The sequence below is a fragment of the Rhododendron vialii genome, chromosome 12a (genome assembly GCF_030253575.1).
Source record: "Rhododendron vialii isolate Sample 1 chromosome 12a, ASM3025357v1".
NCBI classification, from domain to species: domain Eukaryota; kingdom Viridiplantae; phylum Streptophyta; class Magnoliopsida; order Ericales; family Ericaceae; genus Rhododendron; species Rhododendron vialii.
The window spans coordinates 4,990,716-5,018,029 of NC_080568.1; the positions used below are offsets into that span (position 1 = coordinate 4,990,716).

General features: G+C 37.2%; 1 pseudogene; it reads left to right on the top strand.

Moving 5' to 3' along the window:
* The first annotated feature begins 26,199 nt into the window (after positions 1 to 26,199).
* On the top strand, positions 26,200 to 27,268 carry LOC131309352 (uncharacterized; annotated as a pseudogene).
* The last annotated feature ends 46 nt before the right edge of the window (positions 27,269 to 27,314 follow it).

A 27,314-nucleotide genomic window follows, 5' to 3' on the forward strand; every position in this document is an offset into this window, starting at 1 on the left:
CACGAAAAAAGGGTGCTTTGATCGAGCACCCTAAACACCTCGGATGCCCTTGATTCCCGCGTTGACCCCCTCGGTTTTATTTTTTAGAATTTTTGAACGGCTCGGATCGGCCGTCCGGTGGCCGGAGACGGCCCGCCGGCGGCCGTCGGTACGTTTTCTCTCCCCCAATGGTCGGTACTCATAGATTTTTCGTATATGGTTGATATTGTAGTTTTTGTTTTTTTTTTATTTTTATCAAACCACAAACATAAGAGGCTACTAGGCTGGTATTGTAGTTGACTGATGGATATGCAATCTCTAACAAACTTTTAATGAGCCAAACGAGCTCGAATTGGAGTAGCCTGGTTCTTTATTTGGCCTACGCCAACTGAGTCCATAATATTGTCAACTACGATAATACTCAATTTACAATATATGTGTACGAAGTAAAATCTTTTCCATCAATAAGGATAAACAGTTAGAGATGTTTCCCCTGAATTACTTCCATGTTGCATCAGTTGCCTCCCATTATCCAAGAATTACATGAGTGCAGATCTGCCATCTCTTATGTAGAGGGAGCAAATAAAGTTTCTAGAATGACAAGCTCTAGAACAACAATTTCAAGACATTTTCAGGGAAACCCAAAAGATTAATTCCAGTAGAATCTTGAGTGTTCTAGGCTACTTCTAGCATAGCCCAAAAAAGTCCAACTGAGTCCAAAACATTCTAGCAAAGTTTGTACTCCCTCCGTTCCATAAAGTTTGGCATTTTTAGGAATATGTGCCATTTTAGAATTGCATATATCTTTCAATCCATAATATTTTAGGCAATTTTTTGAACTTTGTTTAATAGAACAAATTAAAATCTATCAAATAAGATCCATATTGCTTATAAAAAATACTACGGATTAAAAGATATAGTTAATTTTTTCATAGGGCTGTAATAATGAAAGTGCCAAACTTTATGGGACGAAGGGAGTAGTATTATGGAAGAGCGGAGAAGATTCTAGTACAAAACGCAACATTCCGGAAGCATCCAAAGATATTGGTGACTCACCCAACAGATTATTGGGTTTATGAACTCAAATTTGTTGTGATTTTGTCTAACTCACTACAACACGAAAGGCCTATAGCGAGGATTTAGTTTCCTTGCCAAACCACCAAATTTCCTCACCTAAAAGTCGTTGCAAAAAATATTTGCAAGGAAAAAATGTATTTGCTCGTCTATTTTGACACAATTGGCGAGGAATTTTTTCCTCGCTAAACTATCGTCATGTTCACAACACAGGCGAGGAAATTTTTCGTCACCATTATAGTTTAGGTGAGGAAATTTTTCCTCGCTAAAACTCTTGAAACTAAAAACAATACAATTTCCAGCTCCTTTGCTACCGCGTGAGCTCAAATCGTGGCCTCCTCTATGAATGCATTTGCGCCATCCATCACACCAACTTCCCTTCCAATGCGAACCTTTACTATTTTTTATATATAAACATTTTGCATGTCTTTTCACTTCTCTAGATTTGTTTCTTTAAACATTTTTCTCTAATTTTAGTCCTTTTGTAATGTTTTTTTAAACTTGTTTCTTAAATCTTTAATATTTTTTGCTTTTATTTAATTTTTTTATAATTTAATATTTTCTTTTACACCTTTTATAAATCTTTATACCATTCTAAATTTGTTTATTTTATACTTAATTTTAATTCTCTCTAATTTTAGTAACCTTTTGCAGTGCCTAAATTAGTTTGAGCACTTTAATTTTTTGCAAATATAACATTTTTTTAGTGGGTGAATCTGTTCTTACTGCGTATGTGCGTCCATAACAATCTTAACTCAACTACACTTGACAATAATAATTTGTTATGTTTTTTAATAAATGGGGTTAAGCTTACATGTTTTGGAAATAGATTAATGACGATCTAATTTTGAGATATTTTTTAATACGACATCAATGCAATTATCAAGTATTTTATCTTTTGTTTAACTTTTCATTAATTTTTTTTGTATAAATTAATAATCAGTTATCTCTACAATAAATAATCCATAAATCCCATTCTTTTCAAAATGCATATCATTCATCTGCAAACTTATAAACCATATGTCCGGTCCTTTTTTGGGTTTATAACTATGGATGAATTTTTTAGCATGTCCTTAAAATAATTAATAATTAATTTCAATTGGGGAAAAGTGAACGTATATAATTAGTGAGAAACATATTTTTTATTACTAATTAGAATAAGAAAAATGACAAAATATGATATTTTTTCATCAATTCAATGCGATTGGCGAGGAAACTATTTTTTCTCATTCATCACTTTTTTATTTTAATAAATTTGATAATGGTATTAAACTATGCAGTTAATTATGTCTTTACCATCGTGATATTACAAATACATATGAACAAATACATATGAACATAATTAATAATGACTTACATTTAAAAATTTTAATGAGTCATAAAAAAGGTGATGAAATATTTTCTCGCCAAATGCTACCTTTTGGAGAGGAAATTTGTTTTTCCTCGCTAAAAAACACCTTTTGGCGAGAAAATCTATTTCCTCGCTAGAAAAGACGACGAAATTGAATTTTCTCGCCGATTTTGTGCTTTTAGCGACCGAAATCTAATTTCGTCGCCATATTTTATGTTTATGAGTCTAACTAGTAACTGAATTTTATGTTTATGAGTTCTCTTAGCCTAGACTAACGATGCTAGTTCTTTATAGCTTTAGTTAGCCCATTTCATTTTGGACCTTAACGAGTCTGGCTTGAAAACTCGAAATTTTACGAGTTTAAGCTCATTCTTGAAAGCTCAAAATTGCCTTTCATAGTACACAAGTCAAGTCAAGCTTATTACGAATACAAAATTTCAAGCTCAAGCCAAGTCTGACCAATTAATCTCAAAACGTTTAAAGTTCAAGCTAAGCTTGAACACATGCAATAAGAAATCAAGACAAGGTTGAGCAATACTATGCTTTGCTTGTTTAGCTTGATTAACACCCCTAGTCACTCCCGTTTTGCTAATGTTAAGGAATTTTTTATCCATGAGTTGTGGCATTTGATCAATCATGAGCATTCGTTAACTGTATTTAATTCGTCGCGAATTAAAAACCCAAATCAAAATAAACATTACATAAACAAGATTAGATTTGGATTCCATCGGAACCAGTCTGCTGAGGAGTGTTTTTTTTTATTTTTTGGAGTTAGAGAAGCTTCTCCTAAAGAAGATTAATCACCCCGATCAACTCCACTAAGACAATTGTAGTGGAATGAAAACCATGTCCAACCCAACCGGTGTAGTGTTAGGGATAAAATTTACTCAAGCTAGCCTCCGAGTTAAGGGTTCTGTCTCGCGTAAATTTTATTACGGTATCAAAACCAAAAAGCAGAGGTCAATTGAAACCACAACAGCAGCAACAAAAAAAATGTCTTAACACTGAAGAGTAAAAGTTGTCACATCACATTTTGATTAATATAGGAAAAAGTTATTTTTATAATTTTTAAATTAATAAAATTGTTTATTAGAAATACAAAAATAATTTTCCCAAAACAATTTTTCAAAATCATTTTATGAAAAAAATAGTTTTCAAAAAAAGAAAACAGTTTTTGAAAAAAAAAATCTGAAAAAACAGTTTTGTGTATGTTTTTGAAAAAAAAAACCAAAATTTTTAAAATAATTTTTTGACAATATGGTTGAAGAGAGAGAGAGAGAATAGAGGAAAGAGAAATTTTTTGTGTAATGATGAGTTTGCTTGATTGGAAAGTTGTGGAGTTCACTAAATTTGATAATTAACAAATGGTTGTTAATTTTGATTATTCAATTGCCAAAATTTAATTGGTTGTTAAGAGGTTACTTAGTTTGATTATTTCAATGTGAACACTTTTTTTAGCAAACATTATTAATCTTAACAACATTTTGATTTTGATTAGTCCACTGTGGATGCTCTCAGGACTCCTTTTACTTCATATTTAGCTATTGTGAGAATTTGCATGTTCAATATTGGTCATCTACCCTCAGAAGACTAGTTAAGAGGAACAGGCTTCTAGCTCAGTTGGTCATGTACTAGTACTTGGGTGGTGCGAGGTTTTGGATTCAAGCTGATGAAACATTATTGATGCCCCTTGTAGTAATTTTTGAAATAGACTGATAGAATCCAAATCTAATCTAGTTGATGTAATGTTTATTTTAATTTGGGTTTTTAATTCGCTACGAATTAGTTGCACTTATCGAATACGCGATCAAGCAGCTCGTAATCTCATTGAATCCAAAGCTTTTCTAAAGGGAGAAAACTAAAATTTCTAAACATGCAAGGTTTTTTATTTTCAGATTCTTTGCAACAACAGTACTATGACCGTATTTTGATATTTTCGTCTCACAAAACAGTGGGTAACAATACTGTACTCTTACCGGTATTCGCCAATGGACAACCAGCACACCGACTAGTGGCAGAGCCACTAGGTTTTTTTTTTCTTTTTGATCCGGAGCCACTAGGTTCATTTGGGCACGGGCCCCACTGCAATTTTTTTGGTGTTTCATTTTTTATTTATTTTTTTTTTCAATTGGTAGTTTATGTAATATCCCAAAATTTTAAATAAATAAAAATTTCGTGATATTATTTCAGAAAAATTATTTCCGTTATTATTCAATTTTGGAATAATTAATTTGATTAAATAATAGATATACTTTTAAATTCGATTTGGGTGTATTATTTCTCCCGTAAATATTTCTTTCAATCAACGATATTTTTCTTTCGTAAATCGAGACCGCAGTTAGTCTCAAAAATATTTTATTTAGTTTACGATAATATTTCAAATTTTCCTTAAACCGAAAATCGGACCGTTGTACACCGCGAGGCACATTTCCGCGGTCTCGAGAAATAATTCTCTCTCTTAGTTCCTACCTGCACCAGCACATTTCCATCATCCTCACCCCCCACCGACAGTTTAAAAAGAAAATGGAAAGAAAACAAACCCCCACACAATTTTGTACGCACCCCAATAATATCACCTCCCTATACACCATTAATTCCACCCCACCTCCCACTGCTCCCCACGCCAATTACTCCATCCCCTGCCATCCCACGTCCACCTCACTCCCCCACATTTATTCCTTTTCCTATATCCATATATGCACCCATATCACCGCCACTCCCACATACACCACTGTGCACTGTGTTTTCTTTCCAGAGAGAGAGAGAGAGTGTGAGAGAGAGAGCCCACCTCTCGGCCTCCTTCACCTCCTGCCGACACCACCATAACCGCCGCACCCCGCACCACCTCCCTCGGTTGCCATCACCACCACCTGCCGAGAACACCACCACACCTCCTCCAGCTGTACCCACCACTTGAAACATCTCCCTCACTTCTCCAAATTCCACCCCTGTGGTTTTAAAAAAAAAGAAGCTTGCATATGTTGCACCGCCGACGCACGGCCCCGAAGGAGTGCCACCGAACGCCGCCTTGAATTTTTGAAACCATCACAGCGATCTACGGACACCGTACAATGCATACCCGAGCTTATGATCGCGTTTGAGGTAGTTTTCAGGAAACCCGTAACTCAATCTGCGTTTTAATGAAGTTTAGGACTAAAACTTAATTCCTGTTGTAGATGATAACCTGTTTTTAATTCCAGAAGTTAATTAATTATTGTTTAGTCCTGTTTTCATTAATATTTAGTCCTGTTTGTGATAGGAAATCAGTGGTAAGGTCTGAAAACGATTTTATTCGTAAATTGAGGATTATTCGCGAGAAAATGGTGGATTATTGGTGGGTATAAGCTGTTGATTCATGTTCAAGGGAAACATGTGCATATTATTGAATTTATTAGATGATTAAAATTTATGTTGTATTAATAATAGAAAATTTCTCGTTAAGTAGTTAATTTAAATTATTGAAAAAAAAAGAGTTTCTAAATTAAATATATGTGGAACAAATATTTTAGCCCTAAGGTATGGTATTGATTAAATTACTTTGTCATTAAAATTCCGTATTTAAACTAATGTACTTTTAACACAGGAAATATTATTTTTAAGTATTGAATAAAAATTTGAGGAAATAGTATTTTTAAGAAATACAATAATAGTTAGAAAATATAAGTTAATATTACGATTTATTCGTCAATTGTTATTTAGTAAATAATGGGATTTAGAAATGGTTAAATTTCGTGTGTTGGATTTACTATGACAAACATAATGTATGCAATGGTGTATTTTGTGAATTTTGTTGAATTTCTGAAGCTATTGATTGTTGCGTGGATTATTGTGATATAAATTGCTACGTGATCGTAGAATTGGACAAGTAGGTGCCTTGGGGGTATTCATGGCCGTATTGAAATTGAATAGATGTTAATAGGGCAAGTGTCACAAAGTGATTGGAGATTGTATGTTGCATGCGAGATTTTGGGAGGATTGTGCTGTATGTGCATCCTCGTGTGTTGATGCGAGTTCTCGAGGAGTGTTGATGTATGTGCATCCCAAGGAGTGTTGCTGTATGTGCATCCTCATGCGCTGTATATGCATCCGAGGGAAATTGTGTTGTATGTGCAATGTCCTAAAGGGGGAGAATGAGTTGATACAACAGATGGTATATGAGATGATACATGAGATGATTCGGTTCTGAAATTGGGATTCTGGTTATGACAGTCATGATTAACTTCGGTGGGACCTTTACCTCTCGCCATGGTAATAAGTGAGTCCACTAAGTAAATAACTTTGATGCACTCACTTAAGACCTCGCTGCAGGACAACAAGAGAGAATTTAATCATGGGACGGTCATAGTTGGAAACTATTGGGAGGAAAAGATTCTCGATGGGGGAGAATCGTAGAAACTGTTTAAAGACAAGATAAATTCATAAAAAGCTATTTGTGACTGCATATTGTAATTGTTGTATAACTTTGTGTTATTTCATTGAAATTGCAAATTGTGGTATTGGGTTTTAGGATTTCTACTTGGTGAATTATCACTCAGGATAGTTTTGGATCCTGGCAAATCGTTTGCTTCAGCGTTCAATTTGCCAGAGCGTGCAAGATTCTTCAGTGGAGCAGTTGATACAGATGGGACCCCTGGAATGGAGGATGGGTCAACGTTGCTTGAAATTTGTGTCAAAACTAGAGTCACTCTGGAGTTTTTTTTTTTTTTTTAAAAGTTAGATTTTTGTATTCTTTTGAAATTGTAATTTTTGTATAAGTACAGATAAGGGCCTAGTAGTTTGTAAAATTTAGCGTATTTTAGGGTTAAGGCGCCCGAAATTTCTTGAAAAATTGGGGCGTTACAGTTTAAGTTTCACTTTAATCAAACAATATTGTTTTTAACTAACCAACACAATTACGTACGTGCATATCAAGTTAATAAACGAAAATAGGGTCAAACATTATCTGTTTTATTTAGAATCCATACTAGGTTCCACTTTAATAGTCAAAGTTATTTTTTAACATTTTAACCTTTTAATTGTTTATTAAAAATATTCTATCTCAATTAGACAATTTCTAAGTTCTTAATTAAATTATCCAACTTTTTATTGTAAGACCATGTTATTCGATAAAATACTTATGAAAAATGAGAATCGATTACTGTACATTTTTCTTCTGACATGTTTTACAAGATTGTAAAAAACCTCTGTTATATGCTAGACTTATGTGAAGAGTTCTCAAATATTCTAGAGATGTGAAGAAGGAAATATATTTTTTAAAAGGATTCTAAAAGGAGAATGTGGATTGTTAGATGAAAATAATCATAGCCGTTCATTGAGAAGGTTGATGGATATAAAAAGAAAGAATGTAAGCATTTGTGAGTATGCATTTGTATAAACTATAAGTGATCATCTCGTCATTCATACAAAATATAGATACTTATAATTCATTCATCCATCCTTGCTGTAACCGAAATTTTTTCTTTATAGTGCCCCTTAATGAAGACAAAGTACCCTCTCTCTACTATTGTAATGCCTTTTGGTTAGTAATAAAATTTGCTTTTCATTCTTCAAAAAAAAGAAGAAGAAGTTGATATCAGCAGATTATCACTGGGGTTAGTAGCATTAGTAACCCAATCCCAATCACATTAGAGCAGTACCAATTAAGCGTCTCCCCCAAGTTATTAGACAGTCCTTGAACCTTGTTCTTAGCCACCAAAGACTGCCCCAAACAACTGTTGAAAGGGGGCAATCAAAAAAGAGGTGTTTGAATCACAGAATTACAGAGACTACACAAACCATCAATCTGCATACCCCAGCTCTTCAATACGTCCTTAGTACTCAGTCTTTGAAGAACAACTAGCCATAAAATGAATGACCATCTAGGTACATAACTCCCACTCCAAATTATCTTGTACCAAGGTTGAATTGGATACCTCTTTCTTATGGTATTCCAGGCAGACTTGACTGTGAAAGAACCACTAGGATGGGGCAGCACTAATGAAACATGTTCGGAATCATTTTCAAAACTCAGTTCTTACCATCCCTCACTCTTTCACAGCCGAATAATTTTCACAAACACTTGGTGAGCATGAAAGAGGCTGTCTCTTAACTATGGGGTAGCTTCTCTGTTAGGATTTCGAGCTGAAACCCTTGTTTTGAATTCTAAGTTTTCATATTTCTAGAGTTTTTTTTTTTAATGTTTTTTATCCCTCAAACTATCACCTTTTTGTTCTTAATCGTCAAACTATCAAAACCATCTATTTGGTCCTTAAAACTATTTGGTCCTCAAACTATCACCTTTTTGTTCTTCTTTAAGGTTGTAAAAAATAAAGAGAATAAATTATATACATCGGCGATGTAAATATCTATTTCCTCTAAATCAATTACACATTGTCAAAACAGTGGTCTCTATTTCCTCTAAAGAAGAACAAAAAGGTGATAGTTTGAGGACCAAATAGTTTTAAGGACCAAATAGATGGTTTTGATAGTTTGACGATTAAGAACAAAAAGGTGATAGTTTGAGGGATAAAAAACATTAAAAAAAAAAACTCTAGAAATATGAAAACTTAGAATTCAAAACAAGGGTTTCAGCTTGAAATCGTAATAGAGAAGCTACCCCATAGTTAAGAGATAGCCTCTTTCATGCTCACCAAGTGTTTGTGAAAATTACTCGGCTGTGAAAGAGTGAGGGATGGTAAGAACTGAGTTTTGAAAATGACTCCGAACATGTTTCATTAGTGCTGCCCCATCCTAGTGGTTCTTTCACAGTCAAGTCTGCCTGGAATACCATAAGAAAGAGGTATCCAATTCAACCTTGGTACAAGATAATTTGGAGTGGGAGTTATGTACCTAGATGGTCATTGTGGCCTCCTCTATGAAGGCATTTGCGCCATCCATCAGACCAACTTCCTTTCCAATGCAAACCTTTGCCATTTTTTATATATAAACCTTTTGCATGTCTTTTCATTTCTCTAGATTTGTTTCTTTAAATCTTTCTCTCTAATTTTAGTCCTTTTGTAATGTTTTTTTAAACTTGTTTCTTAAATCTTTAATATTTTTTTCTTTTATTTATTTTTTTATAATTTAATATTTTCTTTTACACCTTCTATAAATCTTTATACCTTTCTAAATTTATTTATTTTATACTTAATTTTAATTCTCTCTAAGTTTAGTAACCTTTTGTAGTGCCTAAATTAGTTTGAGCACTTTAAATTTTTGCAAATATGACATTTTTTTAGTGGGTGAATCTGTTCTTACTATGTATGTGCGTCCATAACAATCTTAACTCAACTACACTTGACAATAATAATTTGTTACTCCCTCCATCCCAAATAAGTGTCCGGTGCGCAAAAATAGGCCTTACAATATATGCATGTTTTTCATTAAAAAATTTAATTTTTTTTCACAATCTAATAAAACTCATTGCTATCTATTGATTTGTGAAAAAAATTTGATTTTTTTAACGAAACAAATGCATCTTTTTGAAGGCCTAGGTTTGCGCTTCGGACACTTATTTAGGGACGGAGGGAGTATGTTTTTTACTAAATGGGGTTAACGGGGTTAACCTTACATGTTTTGGAAATAGATTAAGGATGATCTAATGTTGAGATATTTTTTAAAACGACATCACTGCAATTATCAAGTACTTTATCTTTTGTTTAACTTTTCATTAATTTTTTGTATAAATTAATAATCAGTTATCTCTATGATAAATAATCCATAAATCCCATTCTTTTCGAAATGCATATCATTCATCTGCAAACTTATAAACCATATGTCCGGTCCTTTTTTGGGTTTATAACTGTGGATGAATTTTTTTAGCATGTCCTTAAAATAATTAATAATTAATTTCAATTGGGGAAAAGTGAACGTATATAATTAGTGAGAAACATATTTTTTATTACTAATTATAATAAGAAAAATGAAAAAATATGATATTTTTTTATCAATTCAATGCAATTGGCCAGGAAACTATTTTTTCTCATTCATCACTTTTTTATTTTAATAAATTTGATAATGGTATTAGACTATGCAGTTAATTATGTCTTTACCATCGTGATATTACAAATACATATGAACATAATTAATAATGACTTACATTTTAAAATTTTAATGAGTCCTAAAAAAGGTGACGAAATATTTTCTTGCCAAATGTTACCTTTTGGAAAGGAAATTTGTTTTTCCTCGCTAAAAAACATCTTTTGGTGAGAAAATCTATTTCCTTGCTAGAAAAGGCAATGAAATTAAATTTTCTCGTGGATTCTGTGCTTTTAGCGACCGAAATCTAATTTCTTTGCCATATTTTCTCGCAATAGGCCTTTCTTTCCTATTGTAGTGACTCATGCTACACCCAAGCATCAGGTTTAATCTTAACTATCGGAACAGATCACTCTGGGTAACGAAACTAAGCAAAACTGAAGCCAAGCGTTAGAAAGTGCGCTCCATACCGGAGTCGGTATTGCTGCCGAGTGTCAGAAATTCAATGTGTACCAGTTGGCATTAGCTGATGACCTATTCATTGAAGTGGAGGGGATCTCCACTAGACTTGGATTAAAAGTTCAGATCCCAATTCCCCGCTGAGATCTAGGTTCCCTATTCAGAAATTTGGGGCGGGAATGGAAATTGTCAAAGCGTGAGATATTTTCACCAATTTATATAGTACCATTGCATTCAAATAGGAAATATCCTATGTGAGATGTGAAAATTTAAGCTTTTTGAAGATTTTTAATTTATTGAATTTTATGTTTATGAGTTTTCACGGTCTAGACTAACGATGCTAGTTCTTTATAGCTTTAGTTAGCCCATTTCATTTTGGACCTTAACGAGTCTAGCTTGAAAACTCAAAATTTTACGAGTTTAAGCTTATGCTTGAAAGCTCAAGATTGCCTTTCATATTCCACAAGTCAAGTCAAGTTTATCACGAACACAAGATTTCAAGCTTAAGCCAAGCTTGATCAATTATTCTCAAAAAGTTTCAAGCTCAAGCCAAGCTTGAACACATGAAATAAGGAGTCAAGACAAGGTTGAGCAATACTATGATTTGCTTGTTTGGCTTGATTAGCACCCCTAGTCACTCCCGTTTCGCTAATGTTAAGGAATTTTTTATCCATGAGTTGTGGCATTTGATCAATCGTGAGCATCAATAACTGTATTTAATTCGTCACGAATTGAAAACCCAAATCAAAATAAACATTATATCAACAAGATTAGATCTGAATTCTATCCGAACCAGTCTGCTGAGATGTGTTTATTTATTTATTTTTTTTATTTTTTTTGAAGTTAGAGAAGCTTCTCCTAAAGAAGATTTACTAAGACAATTGTAGTGGAATGAAAACCATGTCCAACCCAACCGGTATAGTGTTAGGGATAATTTACTCAAGCTAGCCTCTGAGGTAAGGGTTCTGTCTCACGTAAATTTTATTACGTTATCAAAACGAAAAAGTAGAGGTCAATTGAAACCACAACAGCAGCAACAAAACAGGTAATATAAGAAGCTTCCTAACTATTAATTTGCATTTAGAAAGAAAAAAAAAACCGTCTTAACACCGAAGAGTATGATGTATATTAGAGCATATGCAGTGGACTGATCAAAAGTTGTCACATCACCTTTTGACTAATATAGAAAAATTTTATTTTTATAGTTTTCAAACTAATAAAATTTTTTTATTAGAAATACAAAAATAATTTTCCCAAAACAATCTTTCAAAATCATTAAAAACTGTTTTGTGCATTTTTTTTTAAAAAACAAAAATTTTAAAATAATTTTTTGACAGAGAGAGAGAGAGAGAGAGAGAGAGAGAGAGAGAATTTTTGTGTAATGATGAGTGTACTTGATTGGAAAGATGTGGAGTTCACTAAATTTGATTATTGACAAAAAGTTACCAGTTTCGGTTATCCAATAGCCAAAATTTAATTAGTTGTTAAGAGGTTGTTTAGTTTAATTATTCCAATGTGAACACTTTTTTTAGCAAACATTATTAACCTTAGCAACATTTTGTTTTTGATTAGTCCACTGTGGATGCTCTCAGGACTCCTTTTACTTCATATTTAGCTACTGTGAGAATTTGCATGTTCAATATTGGTCATCTTCCCTCAAAAGACTAGTTAAGGGGGATTAGGCTTCTAGCTCAGTTGGTCGTGCACCAATACTTGGGTGGTGCGAGGTTTTGGATTCAAGCTAATGGAACATTATTGATGCCCCTTGTAGTAATTTTTGATATAGACTGATAGAATCCAGATATAATCTAGTTGATGTAATATTTATTTTGATTTGGGTTTTCAATTCGCCACGAATTAGATGCAGTTATCGAATGCTTGCGATTAAGCTCGTAAGCTCTTCTTTTTTTTTGATCCGCTCATAAGCTCATTGAATCCAAAGCTTTTCTAAAGGGAGAAAACTAAGGCCCCGTTCTAGAAATTTTTTTCAAAAAATAAAAACTTATTTTGAAACTTCTCAAAAAGAAATAAGAAGGGTTGTTCCATAAAACCCAAATAAGCAGCTTATTTAACATTTTTAAACTCAAAAATAATGTAAATGAAAAATAATTTTTCAATTTTTCTACACTGTATTAAAGATCTTAAACACGTTCTGGAACGAAGCCTAAAATTTCTGAACATGTAAGTTTTTTTATTTTCAGATTCTTTGCAACCATAGTATTGTTGGGTGGAGGAGTATTGATCACACACTTATAATGTATGAAACTCACAAGAGAATTGCACAAACACACTCACATATATTGAACTCATTCAATCTGAAAATAACATACAAAGAGGAGGAATTTCTCTCTCTGTAACTCTCTTATTCTCTTACTCCACTCACACTTTCTCTCTCAATACAACCTGTATTTTATAGAGGAACTCATACAATTGTTCATAGCCATGCGAGGCTTCCAAGTCTTCAAGCGTGGGCTGCCAATTCCACGAATTCGGCTGAGCCTCATCCATTCCACAAAGTCCACAAAGGCTGCCAATAATTAAGATTAAATCCACAAACCCAATCAAGCTTACTGTTTATTTCAACATCCCCCCTTAAGCTTGATTCTCAGAGATTCTTCATTCCAAGCATTGTCTTCATTTTGACGAAAGCTTCATGTTTGAGGGGCTTCGTAAAGATATCTGCTGTTTGATCATATGTCCTGCAAGAAACTAACTCCACTTCCTTTGCTTTTACATGCTCTCTGATGAAGTGGTAGCGGGTATCGATGTGCTTGCTTCTTTCATGATGAGTCGGGTTCTTTGCAAGCGCAACTGCAGAGCGGTTGTCGACATAGATCTCTGTGGGCAATTTTTGCAGAAAGCCCAAGTGCTTCAGCACATTCCTTAACCATATAGCATGACAGACAGCTGAGTTAGCGGCAACATACTCAGCTTCACAAGATGACAATGTCACAATCGCTTGCTTCTTGGATGTCCAAGTGAAGGCAGTATCTCCAATGAAGAAAACGAACCCTGTTGTGCTCTTCCTTTCATCCAAGTCTCTTCCCCAATCGCTATCTGAATAGCCGGAAAGATTCAGGTCACCGCCTGACTGATAGAATAGTCCGTCATTATGAGTTCCTTTGATGTAGCGGAGAATCCGCTTTGCTGCGAACAAGTGTAACTGATCTGGCGTCTCCATGTATCGACTGACTAGCCCAACACCATAGAGTATGTCTGGCCTAGTACAGGTTAGATATCGCAGACTTCCAACCAAGCTTTTGAAATAGGTTGGATCAACATTCCCAGTATCACTTTTCTTCAGTTCCAGTCCACTGTTGACTGGAGTCGTCACAGGATTGCATGTCTCCATCCCGTACTTCTTCAGTATCTCCATGGCATACCTGCTTTGGGAGATAAAAATTCCTTCGTCACTTTGCGTCACTTCAATGCCTAGGAAGTGAGCCATAAGTCCGATGTCCGTCATTTCGAACTCTTGAAACATTGTCTTCTTGAATGCTTCAAACATGGCTGGATTGTTGCCTGTAAAAATCAAGTCATCAACGTAGAGGCATACATACAGCTGGCTTCCATCAGTCTCCTTCTTCATATAGAGTGCATGTTCATAGGGGCACTTCTCGAATCCATTCTCCTGGAAGTACTTATCAATTCTGGTATTCCATGCACGAGGCGCTTGCTTCAGCCCGTATAGCGCCTTCGTCAATTTGTACACTTTGTCTTCATGACCTTTCTTCACATATCCAAGTGGCTGCTCAATATAGATTTCTTCTTTTAGAAATCCATTCAGGAATGCTGTCTTGACATCCAACTGGTAGATCTTCCATCTCTTCTGAGCAGCTAATGCGATCATTAGCCTGATTGTCTCCATCCTGGCAACAGGGGCGAATACTTCGCCATAGTCGATGCCTTCTCTTTGCTTGTATCCTTTTGCTACAAGCCTTGCCTTGTATCTCCGAACCTCTCCTTGAGCGTTCTTCTTAGCTTTGTAGATCCACTTTACTCCAATTGCCTTGTGACCATTTGGGAGGTTAGTCAGCTCCCAAGTCTTGTTCTTCTCTATGGACTGAATCTCTTCATCCATAGCCTTCCTCCATTTTCCTTCTTGGGTAGCTTCCTCGAAACTAACTGGATCACAACTGATTTGCAGACAGAACATGGTAAAATCTGCATCCATCTGATCTGTATTCTGATACAGATCATTCAAGTTCCGAATTCCTCTGGGCCTCATGTCTGAAATTTCTCGTTCAACTGGTGAGGATGGTTCACCTTGTTGTGGTGAAGAGAAACCACGGGAAGATGCTGGTTGATCTTCTGGTCTACCAGGTACATCTTTGGTTTGTACCTGTTCTTCATCTTCAAGTGTTAGCTCCATATTCTTGGTAGCTTCTATTTGACCCCAGCTCCAGGATTCATTTTCCTCGAAAATGACATCTCTGCTGAAAATCACTTTCTGAGTGATGGGATTATACAACCTGTATCCCATCGTTCTGTCACCATATCCAACAAGGATACACTTAACTCCTTTGTCTTCGAGTTTGGTTCTGTTAGCCTCCGGAACTTTAGCATAGGCAATACAACCAAACACTCTGAGATGACCCACACCTGGCTTGTGAGTGGACCATGCTTCTTGTGGTGTCTTCGACTGCACATTCTTCGTAGGACACCTGTTCAGTAGATAAACTGCACACTGAACTGCTTCGGCCCAAAATCTCTTGGGCATGTCTTTATCTTTCAACATGCTTCTAGCCATGTTGAGAATGGTGCGATTCTTCCTCTCAGCTACACCGTTTAGTTGAGGAGTATAGGCAGGTGTGCACTGGTGTCTGATTCCTTGTTGCCTAAGGAATCCCTCAAATTGATCTCCAGTGTACTCTCCTCCTTGGTCTGACCGCAATGTCTTAATGTGGTAGCCGCTTCCTTTCTCAACAAGAGCTTTGAACTCTTTAAACTTTTCAAATACTTCTGACTTCAATTTCAGAAAGTATACCCACGTCTTTCTGCTATAGTCGTCGATAAACGTGAGGAAGTATCTGTTCTGACCGTTTGAGATTGGCTTTAATGGACCACAAACATCTGTGTGTACTAGCTCGAGAGGCATAGATGCTTTCCAATCAACTTGCTTTCCAAAGTTATTGCGGTGTTGTTTGCCAAGAATGCAGCTTTCGCATACCTCATTTGGACGTTGAATATGAGGTAAGCCCTTAACCATCTTCCTATTCGCCAACAGCTTCAAGCTTTCAAAGTTGAGGTGCCCATATCTGAGATGCCATATCCAATCTTTGTCATTGATAATGGCATTGAGGCACTTTGGCGTGTCATGAAGAACAGTTAGCGGAAACATCCTGTTCTTCGCCATCATTACTCGAGTTATCAGCTTCCCTCGAGCATCCGCAACCGTCAGCTGCATATCCTTCAGGCTAATTTGATAGCCTTTCTCAAGGAATTGTCCAAGACTAAGAATATTAGTCTTCATGTCTGGAACATAGTAGACGTTAGAGATGAATGCATGATCTCCATTTTTCCTTTTGATTATAATATCACCTCTCCCTCGAACTGGTACTTTAGAGAGGTCACCAAAAGAAATATCTCCCTGAACCTTTTCATCAAGTTCAGTAAAAAGCTGCCTTGAGCCAGTCATATGATTACTGGCTCCAGAATCAAGAAACCATGTACCTTGATCCTGCTCGATTGGGTTGTGTGCCATGAGACTCATTGAATCTCCTCCTGATGGCTCCTTGTCTGCATAGTTGGCTATTTCGCCAACTTGATCTGATGCTGATCTTCCCCGGCACTCGTTGCTATAGTGGCCATACTTTTCGCAATTGTAACACTGAACGTTACTTTTGTCAACGTTCGAACGATTGTTGTAACTGCCTCTTCTGCCTTGTCCTCCTCCTCGTGGATTATGACCTTGTTGTCCTCGTCCACCTCCTCTTGGAGCATAATTTTGTTGTCCTCGACCACCTCCTCTTGGAGCATGATTTTGATTCCCTCCTCTGGAGAATCCTCTGCCACCTCTGCCTCTGGAATTTGAATTTCTAGAGCCTCTTCCATGGGAACCATAGCCTCGTCCCCTCTGAGATGTCCCCCCTTGCTCGTACCTTCCTTCGTTGAGGGATAACTTCATTTGTAGAGCTTGTTCCGGGGCTCTATCATCGTCTCTGTGCAACTTCTGTTCGTGGGCTTGCAGCGAACCCACGAGCTCTTCAATAGACATGGTTGAAACGTCTTTAAGTTCTTCTAACGTAACAACGATGAAGTCGAATCTGCGATCCAAAGATCGCAAGATCTTTTCTATAACTCTCGTGTCGGTGAGAGTTTCGCCATTTCTCCTCATTTGATTTGAAACCACCATAATTCGAGCATAATACTCAGAAATAGATTCTGAGGATTTCATTCGTAAAGACTCGAATTCACCTCGTAGTGTTTGAAGGCGAATCCTCTTTACTTTGTCAGCACCTCTGTAGGTCTTCTGCAGCTTCTCCCAAATTTCTTTGGAAGTTTTGGCGGAAGCGATGATCTCGAATGTGGCTTCGTCAAGTCCTTGATAGATGATGGACTTGGCTTTGCAATCCTTCTTTCGCTCGGCACGAAGTGTGGTCTTCTGTTCCTCCTTTAAAGCTGTTTCAGCTTCTTTTGAGGCGGGTTCATCGTAACCTTCTTCTACCATCTCCATAACATCTTGAGCACCCAGCAGTGCTCTCATTTGGATGGACCAATTATCATAATTGTCCTTGGTGAGCTTTGGAATAACAGCTTGGGATGTTCCATTAGCCATCGAAACTAGAAATGATGGAATCTAGTTTACTGGGGTCAAAGTGAAATCTTTGCAACTTTTGAACTTTGACTAGATAACTTCAAAAGTACAGGAGTTAGACTGCAATTGAACCTTCGGTGGACCAGCTTTTATGGAAAGTAGCTCGGTAGGAGTAATGGGATCAGACAACCAACTACCTCTTTGGTTTGTAATAATTGAGATCCCAATCAACCACCTCTTTTTCCCTTTATAACTTTTCTGTTTTTTCCGTCTTCTTCTCAAGGAAAAAACAGAGACGCGTGTTTGCCGCAACTCCGTCGAACGGCAATTGCAACCTCTGTACACCTCCGTTCAAGATGGGTCTTGCACAAATCTCTTCGTATCGTCGAGATGCACGAGACTCAGGTATCAATTTGAGTCTTGGATAAGATTTTTGTTTCTGCAATTTTGGATAACAGCTCTTCGAGCAGCGCGTGAGGGCCACACCGGAATTTTTTCGGCGACGGAAAAATCCCTGGTGAACTTCTGAGTCCAAAGAACTCGTTTATGTGTCAAAACAAGTTTTCGATTAATTCGAAATTTTGGCCTTCAACCCAGTGGTTGTTTCGACTGGACAAGAGGCGGCTCGTTTTTGTTGCTGGATTTTATGGCGACCGACTGGTGTGGCTGAGACGATCTTGAACTCAAAAATATGATTTTGAGTGAATTGCTTTCTGGGCGGGCTACACAAGCAGTAGAATACCGAAGGTATTTTCTTTTGTGAGAGATTTTTTTTTTTTACGGATGAGCCTGGGGCTCTGATACCACTTTGTTGGGTGGAGGAGTATTGATCACACACTTATAATGTATGAAACTCACAAGAGAATTGCACAAACACACTCACATATATTGAACTCATTCAATCTGAAAATAACATACAAAGAGGAGGAATTTCTCTCTCTGTAACTCTCTTATTCTCTTACTCCACTCACACTTTCTCTCTCAATACAACCTGTATTTTATAGAGGAACTCATACAATTGTTCATAGCCATGCGAGGCTTCCAAGTCTTCAAGCGTGGGCTGCCAATTCCACGAATTCGGCTGAGCCTCATCCATTCCACAAAGTCCACAAAGGCTGCCAATAATTAAGATTAAATCCACAAACCCAATCAAGCTTACTGTTTATTTCAACAAGTATGACCGTATTTTGATATTTTCGTCTCACAAAACAGTGGGTAACAATACAGTACTCTTACCGGTATTCGCCAATGGACAACCAGCATACCGACTAGTGGCGGAGCCACCCTAGGTTCACTGGGGCATGGGCTCCACTGCAATTTTTTTGGTGTTTCATTTTTAGTTTTTTTTTTTTCAATTGGTAGTTTAAGTTTTACTTTAATCAAATAATATTATTTTTATTTAGTTGAGCCAACTAACCAACACAATTACGTACGTGCATATCAAGTCAATAAACGAAAATTGGGTTAACATTATCTATTTTATTTAGAATCCATACTAGGTTGCACTTCAATAGTCAAAGTTGTTTTTTAACATTTTAACCTTTTAATCGTTTATTAAAAATATACTATCTCAATTAGACAATTCCTAAGTGCTTAATTAAATTATCTAGTGGTAACTTTTTATTGTAAGACCATGTTATTCGATAAAATACTTATGAAAAATGAGAATCGATTACTGTACATTTTTCTTCTGACATGTTCTACAAGATTGTAAAAAAACTCTTATTATATGCTAGACTTATATGGAGAGTTCTCAAATATTTTAGAGATGTGAAGAAGGAAATATATTTTTTAAAATGATTCTAACAGGAGAATGTAGACTGTTAGATGAAAATAATCATAGCCGTTTATTGAGAAGGTGGATGACTATAAAAAGAAAGAATTTGAGCATTTGTGAGTATGCATTTGTACAAACTACAAGTGATCATCTCGTCATTCATATAAAATATAGATACTTATAATTCATTCGTTCATCCTTGCTGTAACCGAAATTTTTTCTTTATAGTGCCCCTTAATGCATACTCGTTGGCCCAAAAACTCTTGTTTTCACCATCAAGGTTTGGCCATTCTTCCTAAAAACAAAACAAAGATGAAGATGAAGTACCCTCTCCCTACTATTGTAATGCCTTTTGGTTAGTAATAAAATTTGTTTTTCGTTTTTCAAAAAGAAGAGAAGAAGAAGAAGTTGATATCAGCAGATTATCACTGGGGTTAGCAGCATTAGTACAGGTGAGTGTTATAGTGCCCCTTAATGCATACTCATGTGCCCAAAAACTCTTGTTGTCACCATCAAGGTTTGGCCATTCTTCCTAAAACAAAACAAAGATGAAGATGAAGTACCCTCTCCCTACTATTGTAATGCCTTTTGGTTAGTAATAAAATTTGTTTTTCGTTTTTCAAAAAGAAGAGAAGAAGAAGAAGTTGATATCGGCAGATTATCATTGGAGTTAGCAGCATTAGTACAGGTGAGTGAAGAACAACCAAGTGCCCAATATCTGTGGATAAGAAATTTTTCTTCATTCGTAAAATTGGAGTGACACGAAGTATTTATTGCCGCTTTATGTCGCGCATGAATACAAAATGTGGGCACCCACTGAAATTCGAGTCCGTACGAGTGCACTTGCCCCTCCACAGCAATTACGAGAAGATTGTGCAGATAGAAAGCTAACAGCAATTACAAGAAAATCTGGCCAAAAAAATGGCAATCTGCTCTTGAAAGCCAAAAATAAAAAACATTGTTTTAGCCACGTACTGCTTCAAATATTGTAGATCCTATTGGAAAAAATATTATAGAATATAATTTTAAATTTTCAGTGTGAATGGAAATTTATTTGTTTTAGAGTTGTATTTTTTTCATTGGTACTTGTTCACCATGAACAGAGGCGTCTTTTACGAACAAATGTGTCTCTTTCCTTGGTGACTCTACGAAAAGTCACCAGTTAGCCTAAAATATAAATTCCCACATTCATTTTTTAGTGATGGATTTTTCCTTCTATTCGAGTCTACATATATGAGAGAGTACAAACATAAAGAAGTTCAATAGACCCATCGGTTGTAGTACTGCTTTTGTGGAAAGTTTGATCAAATAGTGCTAGGAGATAGACGTTCATGCAAAACCGTAAGCGCCGTAGCGGGAACAAATCTGTCTTAAATACAAAGTGTTACACTCGCCTTAAGCACCAAAATTTTTGCATCGATTTTTAATTTTTGAATACACCGATTTTATTGCATTCATACTATTGGTTTTAATCACAAAAAGTGAACACATTTTTCCAACAATCAACTGTAAACTAATTTTGAAAGAAACAAACAAAACCAAAAATTAGCAAGTTCATGATCACAGGAAGTTAATTCCTTTTTTTTTTCTCTGAAACAAGTACATGTAGCAAAGGAAAGAAGCAAAGGTCGGTTCATAAACAAAAAGGAACACAGGCAAGAACAATATAGACACAAAATAACACAACAGAAAATGCTATTTAACGTGGCAGATTTATTGGTTGATGAAATGGAATCCTCCTAGTAAAGTTAGCTAAGTGTGGGCAGCGTGCCCGGAAAAATAGTGACGGATCGATGAGCACGCGTTCTTTTGACAGATGAGCGCTTAATTCAAAGTCGCCACTGTGGGCAGCGTGCCCGGAAAAATAGGGGCGGATCGATGAGTGTGCGCTCTTTTGACAGACGAGCGCTCAATTCAGAGTCGCCTCTTGGGTTTGAAGGTCCGACACCCAAGGAACCGAACTTGAAACGCTCGCTGCGCTGTTTGTTTTGAAAAAGGTGAAGGCACCAGTCCTTCATAACCATATCTGGGTTCGGAAGCTAGGTTACGAGAGGGGAAGCGTTTTAAGGCACCCCTCTTGCCCAATTCGGAGATCGGTCTCTACTTAGGCATTTGAAAACATTAGCGATTCTGTTTGATTAATCAATTCTTTAGCAATTTAGGGCGGGGAACAGTTTAATGGGGATTAAAACTGTAACAGTTTGCAGGATGTGATAGATAGCATGGATGAGCAGTTAGTATAGGATGAGAACAGACTGCTGTGGGAGTTTAAATAAACTGGGAGACCCCTGTTTTGGAGTGACGTGCGCAGAAAGAAATCAGCATGCACTGAACAAGTCACTGCATGCTATTCACTTCTGCGTGCGCAACTTCAAGACATGTGCGAGCCGATGAGCTCAAACCCACAACTCTTATTCTCAAACCCTCTGGGCTCTGGAAGGACTAGTGCATACTCAGGACAAACCAAGCAATTTATAGGCAACATAATATACAGTTCTAAGCAATGTTTAAAGGCTAAAAAGCCCTACAAACTAACAAAACACCTCATAAACAGTGTGAGGACAAAATAACAACCTAAAGCCAAGCTACCCGTGCAAGGCCACTCACTGGTCAGAGGCAGACTATCGCGCGATGGTCTCACTCAGGCGTGCGACGGTGCGCTCAGGCGCGCGATGCTCGCGCCCTAGCGCGCGATGGTCTAAGTCTTTTAACCAGTGTGTGGTTTACATATTTCTGGGTTCTGGGACAGGTCCAGAATAATCCTAGGGGTACTCAATAACAGCAGAAATGTAAATTAACTACAAACTAGCAATTTCTAACAAAGAAAAGTAGTAAATTGGTTTTTAACATGCTTAACAGTGATCTGTACGTAAATATGTAAATAAATACAAAGACAGCAAGACACCAATCCCCACGAGGACCGTCGCACGAGACCTAGTATAGTCGCACGCGTGACTGGGTCCATCACGCGTTGGTTCTTACCACAACGATTTTTGAAACCTTGCCAGCTTTAGGACCACGACTGGTATTGATTACCAGCCTTGGCCCTGCCAGCTCCCCTCAGGGATCAGAACAGAGAGCAGAACAAAGGTAAGCTATACCTTTGATTTTTGAGTTTGAATGATGTTTGAGCTTTGAGGTTACCAGCTGATAAAGGTGATGGGGACATCTTGGATCATCGCGCGATGGAGTCAGTTTGGCGCGCGATGGTCAACGGTCAAGCGTTGACTGTTGACCACCACCTGGTAGTTTGACCATCGCGCGAGGGAGTCAGTCTTGCGCGCGATGGTGCGCCCCGACGCGCGATGGTTACGCCCTGGCCCGAGTCAGTAGGGATTTTGGCTTTTTTGAAGTGGCTTAGGCTAGGTTAGATTCAAGGGCTTTGCAAACACTCAAAGCTCACCCGGGGTGTTCTTGATCCATTTCATCATTGAGGAATCAAAAATCGTAAGTAAACTAATCTGAAAGCTCAGATTGGAGTGTCTACACTAGACACTGATTTCAAGTGTTGCTACTGTTGTATGAGGAGGTAGTCAACATCCGGCCTATAATTGAGTTCCTTGCAACAACAGCTGAATGTTTTGGGGCATACCTCCCATATATAAACAGCTGCTAATGAGTCAGAAAAGAAAATATTAATCATGTTTTCAACTATCATGCATATGCTTGAATGTATAAGCGAACAAAGCATGTGAACAAGAATACCAAGGCAAAATTTGCGTTGCTGACCTTGGGGTTCGAGTGTGTAAGGGGATCGGACGGCGTGGATCATCGGTCACCTGTATACCTGATGGTTTTGGGTCACAGTCTGGCGGGTGGTGTCTTGTGGTGGTGGTCGGGTTGCTTGCTAGGGGTCAGGGTTGGCGGTGTGGTGTGCAGCAGCGGTGGTAATCTGCGTTGGGTAGTTTGGACAGTTTAGGCCCATTATGAGTGGGCTTTGTCCCAATGGGTATTTTTTTGATTGGCTTCTTGCAAATCTCATACTTGGATATCGGGTGGGCGTAGGATTATTTTTAGATTTAAGAATTTATTGTTCTTAGATTTAGAGATACGATATCATTTCTTTTTCTTTAATCTTTGTAATAATTTCAAGATTATAAAATTTCTTTGTCGTTTAAAAATATTAATAATAATTCGCTTTGCTGAGAGTACATTATGAGTGCTGAATTCTCATGCATTGATCTTCGCAATTAGCAATGAAGTTATTTCGTTGTTGAAGTTGCTTCTAGGCACACCCATGCATGACAGTGATGACACATTAGTTGCTTCTATAAATTTTTTTTTTATAGTGCTCCCATTGATACATATTTTTGATTACGCCACTCAGAACAACTTAATTTATACATCGGTGTCGTGAGCCCAAATAAGCTCCATTCCGATCCCCTTTATATGATCAAAACGCTTTGCTCTAGTCCGAGTATGAGCAAAGCAGCAAAAGGAATAAGAAGAAAGATTCTGCAGAAGAAAATTGACTTTGGAACATTTGGTGCGTGCGAGGGGAGTGTCCACTGGACTTGGAAGAGAAATTTTCAAACCAGTGAATCAGCAACAAGTGATCAGACCAATTTGATAATGCATGAGTTGCTTTCAAGTCAATGGACCTCCTAGAATTAAAGATGGGGAAAATAATACGAGGGTATTTACTGGAGTATTTCCTTCCTCAATTTTACCAGGTTTTCATAATTTTGAATAAATAAGATTATTTTTCTTGTAGTTGGATTGGGGTTTTTTTTTTTTTTTTTTTAATGTATGTAAGAGATTTACAAGAAATTAAGAACCAGAACAAAGGTGAAGGACGTGCAGTACATAACCAAAAGCCAATTGTCGATCCCACGGTGTTTCTCTTTAATGACTGTCAGGATTAATAATTCTATCCTCACGACTGAGATCCCCTGTCCGAGACGTTTTGAGAAAAAAGTGTTCGGCCCATCTCAAACGTTGATTTGCGAGATTAACGGCTGAGAGGGGTGGGACAGGCGGATTGGACAGGGGATCCGGTCTCCTATCCTAGGACTAATTTGGAGGTGTATCTGCGAGTTCAAAACCAACTGCAAAATCTTAACTTGAAAAACCCCTCATCATGATCTAGTAGAGTAGCTTTCGTTTGAAACGAAATATGAACTTTTACTTTAGAAGACAAAACCTTACTAAAGGCTTGAGTAAATTTTATCTCTAACACGATACCGGTTGGGTTGCACATGGTTTTCATTCCACTAAAATTGTCTTAGTGGAGTTGATTGGGGTGATTAAAATCATCTTTCTAGTAGAAGCTTCTCTAACTCAAAAAAAAGAAAAGAAAACCATCCTTTTTTGTAATTTTTGAAGCAAACTGGTTCTGATAGAATCCAGATCTAATCTAGTTGATGTAATGTTTATTTTGATTTGGGGGGTTTTCAATTCGTGACGAATTAAATGCAGTTATCGATTGCTCACGATCGAATAGCTCGTAAGCTCATTGAATCGAATGCTTTTTCTAAAGGGTAAACTAAAATTTCTGAACATGTAAATTAGTTTTTATTTTCGTCTCACAAAATCTGATGGATGGCACTATATATGGATGGTTTAGTTCCCTCTGTTAATTAGCTAGCTTGTTGCTTCATGAATTAAATGCAGTGATGTTTTTAGAATTTGAAAGGCAATGTGTAATCATGCAGTGCTGCAGAATCTTGGAACTTTAATCAAGCTGATTGTTGCTTTAGCCTTTTCCATATGATGATTAACATGCACTAATTACAAGATAATTTAAATAAATTGGTCTGAGTGCACTTTTGCCCCCGGTTTTGCAATTCTAGAATTTGCCATTAATGGCTAAGTGTGTCAACTGTCAACTTGCCAATGGGCCTCTAGTCCAGTTGGCATCTCCTGGTTCTTCCCATTTGGGAGATCTTGATTCTCTCCATTTGGGAGACCAGAGTTCGTGGACGTTTGTGAGTTCAAGGCTATGGACGTTATGGGCGTTTGTGAGTTCAATGCTATGGACATCTTCTGAACTCTTTGTGGACTAACCCCACGGATGTATGCAATATTGGAAAAAAAAATAAAAAACTGTCAACTTGCATATATTTTATTGGGGATGACTTGGATTTAGGCCCACTTGTTAATAAGACAGCCAGATGCGGTGGTTGATGGGCAATATCTGTTGCATTTGATTGGCTTTTAGAACTTCATGGTACGAGGAAGAGTTTTTAGGGGTTGGGTGGAAAATCATGCAGCTAAAAGAAATTGGTGGGACTGAAACCTGCCAATTGGATTAACAAATTGACAAAACCAAATGTTTGATTCTATGCATTAGAGATCCTCTGTGGTCTTTACCAATTTGTTGGTGTATGAGTGTAACACGTGATTTTCCGGCGCAGGATTATGTGAGAGTCTCTAAACAAAAGAATTTTTAAACATGATCTTACGGCTGAAAATCACTTGGTATACGGGTACACCGAAAAATTTGTATAAAAGGACTTGAGCTCCGTTGAGCCTATCATGGTGAGTCCAAATGCTTGTTCAAACATGCGGTAAACCTAATGGTAAAGAAATAAGGTCATGTCCATCTCCTATAAAAATAAAAACAAAAAGGGCATTATTACTAAGGTCTAAGGGGAACTATTGTAGAATTGTGAAACAAGTGCTAAACTTGCATTAGGATAAATTTTCAAAAGCCAATATGTACCTTTCAACATCAAGGTCAAGGAAAAAAAAAAAAAAAGGTAAGAAGAACCGTAGGTGTTAATGATACGTAGGTGTTAATCTGCAATCGCAATGGAACGAAAACGAGACATGAAATGCTACGAACATGCAAAACTTGTATATTGCTGTCTCGTACTATGAACGTGCAAACATTATACATCGCTCGCTCACTATTATAATAGGCCACTGAGGTTAGGAGACACTTCTTCGCGGTACAACTGAGGAATGCATCTATAAAAGGACGGAGGCTTGGAGCCTTAGAGGCAAAGTAGCTTTGTGGTTCTTGGAAAACATTCAAAAAACAACAATGGAAAGGCAGCAGCCGCTGTTTTTTAGCTTTGCATGTTATTTCTATTGTTTTCTGGCGCTAGTACTGGCTCTACTACCTCTCTCTAATGCGATTGAGTCACCGCAATACACAGTAATACGATCAGAACCAGGTGTGGAGATCAGACTCTACAAAGAATCCTCATGGATGTCTGCTCTTGTCCCCGGTGGCACTTCCTTCGAGAAATCAACCAAAGACGGCTTTCACAGGTCTCCTTGCTTCTAATACCCCCGTTTCACTTCATCGTCTTTTCTATTTTTATCTGTCAACTTTCTCAGAGTGCAATGAACAAAAATTGCCTGTACTGCTCTCGTTTTATTTCTTCACAAAAATTGCCTGTACGGGAACACTCGTTTTTATTTGTTTGTTCTGCTTCTACAGGAAACCAGTTTCCAAAACTCAAAAACCTCTTCTCCATATGTACTGAGGAATAGATAACTTTATTTTCTTCTTGGTCTATCTTTGCTTTGCTCGTGACAGGTTGTATCAATACATTCACGGTGCCAACCTCAACTCTTCTAACCTTACAAAAACTGCTCCTGTCTTAACAAGCATCTCTACCCAATCGTCGCACGAATCCAACTACACTGTGAGGCTCTACGTGTCAGCAAAATACGGGGGAGCTCCTCCGCAGCCTAACCCCGAACTGAATTTGGTGTTGGACAAGTGGAGAAGCCATTGCGTTGCAGTTAGGACATTTTCTGGGTTTGCCAAGGATGATAACATCAACAAAGAAATGGAAGCTCTTGTGACCGTCTTGGGAAAAATTTCAGGTGGAAAACCGGATAGTATTGAAGGCAAAGGGTCCTATTCGATTGCCCAGTACAATGCTTCGTTCCATCAGTCGGGGCGATTGAATGAAGTGTGGATGTCTCCAGTTTTGCAGCAGAAGGTTGTCCATCCTAAGGGCAGTAAACTGACGTCCATATGCCTATGTATATGCACTAGATAT